At 30.9% G+C, this 5,000-nt stretch overlaps 1 pseudogene; it reads left to right on the forward strand.

The window, feature by feature from the left end:
• LOC137621810 (innexin inx2-like) overlaps positions 1-5,000 on the forward strand; it is a 160,357-nt pseudogene that overhangs the window by 97,500 nt on the left and 57,857 nt on the right.

Consider the following 5,000-nt stretch of genomic DNA (forward strand, 5'->3'; position numbering starts at 1 on the left):
AATTGTATTCAGGATTCTTGAGGCAGTTTTTTTTAATTTATCTTTTTGTAATTGTATTCAGGATTCTTGAGGCAGTTTTTTTTTTTATTTATCTTTTTGTAATTGTATTCAGGATTCTTGAGGCAGTTTTTTTTTATTTATCTTTTTGTAATTGTATTCAGGATTCTTGAGGCAGTTTTTTTTTATTTATCTTTTTGTAATTGTATTCAGGATTCTTGAGGCAGTTTTTTTTATTTATCTTTTTGTAATTGTATTCAGGATTCTTGAGGCAGTTTTTTTTAATTTATCTTTTTGTAATTGTATTCAGGATTCTTGAGGCAGTTTTTTTTAATTTATCTTTTTGTAATTGTATTCAGGATTCTTGAGGCAGTTTTTTTTAATTTATCTTTTTGTAATTGTATTCAGGATTCTTGAGGCAGTTTTTTTTATTTATCTTTTTGTAATTGTATTCAGGATTCTTGAGGCAGTTTTTTTTATTTATCTTTTTGTAATTGTATTCAGGATTCTTGAGGCAGTTTTTTTTATTTATCTTTTTGTAATTGTATTCAGGATTCTTGAGGCAGTTTTTTTTTTATTTATCTTTTTGTAATTGTATTCAGGATTCTTGAGGCAGTTTTTTTTAATTTATCTTTTTGTAATTGTATTCAGGATTCTTGAGGCAGTTTTTTTTAATTTATCTTTTTGTAATTGTATTCAGGATTCTTGAGGCAGTTTTTTTTAATTTATCTTTTTGTAATTGTATTCAGGATTCTTGAGGCAGTTTTTTTTTATTTATCTTTTTGTAATTGTATTCAGGATTCTTGAGGCAGTTTTTTTTTAATTTATCTTTTTGTAATTGTATTCAGGATTCTTGAGGCAGTTTTTTTTTTTATTTATCTTTTTGTAATTGTATTCAGGATTCTTGAGGCAGTTTTTTTTTATTTATCTTTTTGTAATTGTATTCAGGATTCTTGAGGCAGTTTTTTTTTAATTTATCTTTTTGTAATTGTATTCAGGATTCTTGAGGCAGTTTTTTTTTTATTTATCTTTTTGTAATTGTATTCAGGATTCTTGAGGTAAGCCTTTTTTTATTTCTCTTTCTGTAATTGTATCCAGACTTTTCCGAGGTAAGCTTTTTTTCTATTCACCTTTTGTAATTGTATTCAGACTTCTTGAGGTAAGCTTTTTTTCATTTATCTTTTTTTGTAATTGTATTCAGACTTTTACGAGGTCAGTTCTAAGGGAAGGGAGGAAATATTTTTTTTTTTATTCATCGTTGGGATATTTTTAAGTTTATTTTGTGGAAGCATTTCCTAAGTCTTGAAGGATTGGAATCTGTCACTGGGATTTTCTGCGTTGTCTATGTTTGTTTCGTGTAAGTTTATATTATGTAGATATATATGTTATGTATGTATGTATATATATATATATATATATATATATATATATATATATATATATATATATATATATACATACATACATACATACAGTATATGTATGTGTGTGTATGTAATGTACACACCAAATTTTACATTCCCTTTACCAGAAAATGATCATTAAGGTATCACATGATATCACCACTTTCTCCCGCGTCATCACAAGATGCAAAAGGATTGCAATAAATCAACATTGCTAATTCAGGGCTGTAAATAAATAGCTTGTATTGACTGCGTGATCAAGGCTGCGGAGAGCCCTTTAATTCCGTTGCAAACTTTTTTGTGCAAAGGGTTAATTAAGGTGATTATTCACTGGAACGTTTTCATTTCTGGGGTCACCATTTTAGGTTGATCGTGTAACTCTTTTGTTATAATGAGAATTCTTTATATGATTTTGCTCTTTTGTTTTTATTAAGAGATTGAAAAAGATTGAAGCCGCGGATTTACTTTGCTATATTTTAGGGTAATATCTCCCTAAAAATGAATAAATATACATTTCCTGTAATGTTCTTGATTTGTATTGGATTTCTTGCCTCGTACTTAATCCTTTTTTTTTATTGTTATTTTGTTAAAAGTGACTATATTAGCATACAATATATATATATATATATATATATATATATATATATATATATATATATATATTAATTGATTTGGTTAAAAGTGACTATTAGCATATATATATATATATATATATATATATATATATATATATATATATATATATATATATATATATATATCCCTTTTTGATGACAGGGTTTGTGTATTGCCATAATCAGCAAAGCTATACTAGTCATAGCCACCCATACTAGGTTAGTTTGTTGTGTGATCAGACTGAAATCTCCCACCGTCACCAATCGGCAGTGTCCAACGTGGTGATGAAAATAGCCAAACCCCAGAAATAGCTAAGGATGGCAGTCCTTTGTAACTACAGTGGAGTAGAAATGGTTGCACGTTTGTATACATACATACATATATACATATTGTATATATATAATACACGTAAGCTGTTTTTATCAATATGTATGGATATATAGCTGTTGCTTAGACCCCAACATGTAGATAAGCATCACCCATTCGACCAATCGATTATTCCCATATGTCGAGTTGCATACCTGTTGAAGACATTGCCTATGCAACAGGCCCCCTTATCTGACATTGTTATGGAGTGTTAGAATTAACCCTTTGCCAATGGTAATGACAACAGCTTCGTTTCTGTCATTTCAAATTTAACCCATGCACGTAGGATAGCCAATATAATCTCGAAGCATTTGGGTTCGAAGTTAGGGTTCTAAAATGTTATAGGTTCCGAAGGTGAAGTTTTTGCTTCATTTAGGTTCAAAGTTAAGGTTTTAAAATGTTATAGGTTCGAAGGTGAAGTTTTTGCATCATATAGGTTCAAAGTTAAGGTTTTAAAATGTTATAGGTTCCGAAGGTGAAGTTTTTGCTTCATATAGGTTCAAAGTTAAGGTTTTAAAATGTTATAGGTTCCGAAGGTGAAGTTTTTGCTTCATATGGGTTCAAAGTTAAGGTTTTAAAATGTTATAGGTTCCGAAGGTGAAGTTTTTGCTTCATATAGGTTCAAAGTTAAGGTTTTAAAATGTTATAGGTTCCGAAGGTGAAGTTTTTGCTTCATATGGGTTCAAAGTTAAGGTTTTAAAATGTTATAGGTTCGAAGGTGAAGTTTTTGCATCATATAGGTTCAAAGTTAAGGTTTTAAAATGTTATAGGTTCGAAGGTGAAGTTTTTGCTTCATATAGGTTCAAAGTTAAGGTTTTAAAATGTTATAGGTTCCGAAGGTGAAGTTTTTGCATCATATGGGTTCAAAGTTAAGGTTTTAAAATGTTATAGGTTCCGAAGGTGAAGTTTTTGCTGCATATGGGTTCAAAGTTAAGGTTTTAAAATGTTATAGGTTCGAAGGTGAAGTTTTTGCATCATATAGGTTCGAAGTTAAGGTTTTAAAATGTTATAGGTTCGAAGGTGAAGTTTTGCATCATATAGGTTCGAAGTTAAGGTGCAAATGTAACTGCTATCTAGTGAAAGTACAAATATAGTGGTACTCGTATCTTTATTTGGGCAACTGAATATATATTAAGCGAAAACATTAGATAATTACATATACCTTGTTTAAACAGACGAAGTATTTTGTTTAGAAACAATCGGTAGAAACATGAAAAAAAAAAAAAACAGAAAATCTCTATGCTAATTCACACGTAAAAACTAGTTTTTAAAATCATCCTAATATTTATAGAACATAACATTAAACGAACCTTTTAACTGTATTAAATAAGAGCTATAAGCAAAGCACCAAAGAATAGTGGTGGCCGATGTGGTAACGTCCCTGACTGGTGAACATCAGACTTGGGTTCGAGTATTGTTCAAATTCGTTAGTTTCTCTCGTCGCTGCAACCTCACCATCTTTGTGAGTTAAGAGGGGGTATTTGTTGGAGCCTATAGGACCCTCCTTGGGTGGAGAGGGGGCTTGGGCGCTGATCATTGGTATTGTTCTCCTGTCTGGTCTTCAGCTGCTGATTCTCATCTTAATTTGTCTATTAAATTCGTTATTCCTGATCTAGATATTAATCTTTGGCACCGTCGTTCAATTAGATCATTATGCTTTTTACATAAAATTTCTCATAATTCTGACCATCCTTTACATTCAGATCTTCCCGGACAGTTCCATCCTGTTCTTAATACTAGGCAGGCAGTTGATTCTAATAGCCAAGCCTTTTCCATCATGTGGCTCAATACTACACAGTATTCTAGAAGTTTTATTCTAGCTATGACCAAGTTGTAGAATGATCTTCCTCATCGGGTAGTTGAATCAGTAGAACTTCAAAAGTTTAAACTTGCAAATGTTTTTATGTTGAACAGGCTGACATAAGTCATATTATAGTTATATATGAATTATTTGTTTTAATGTTGTTAATGTTTTTTCTTAAATATTTAATTTGAATTTTTCATTACTTATATCGTTTATTTATTTCCTTGTTTCCTTTCCTAACTGGGCTATTTTTCCCTGTTGGAGCCATTGGGCTTATAGCATCTTGCTTTCCCAGCTAGATTTGCAGCTTGGCTAGTAATAACAATAATAATTATAATGATACATGGTCAGTCTCTATGGTATTGTCCTACTTGATAGGGTAGTGTCACTGTCCCTTGCCTCTGCCATTCATGAGCGGCCTTCAAACCTTTAAATACTCTACATGATTTATATCTGCATTTGTAAGATGTAGTTCTTCCCTCTATTAAATGGAGCTCTGTTCCCTTGAGGGGACGTACGTACGCTTTCACCCTCCTGCCGTTTTTTAGGGTTTGTGAATTAGAGGATGTTGGGGGAAATAAGGGATGAAGGGCGGGGTGTAATTACGTTGTCTTTTGTTTGCTTGTTTGGTGTGTTTGTTGCTGTTCTGTTTTGTTTGTTTGATTCGCAGGTTTGCCATTTATTGTTGTTTTGGTTGTTTCTTTGACACATACAGTATTTACTTGTGTTTATATCGTTTGCATCAATATACACTTGTCTAACACAGACATTTTATATATAAATATATATATATATATATATATATATATATATAT

The sequence above is a fragment of the Palaemon carinicauda genome, chromosome 28 (genome assembly GCF_036898095.1).
Source record: "Palaemon carinicauda isolate YSFRI2023 chromosome 28, ASM3689809v2, whole genome shotgun sequence".
Taxonomy (NCBI): domain Eukaryota; kingdom Metazoa; phylum Arthropoda; class Malacostraca; order Decapoda; family Palaemonidae; genus Palaemon; species Palaemon carinicauda.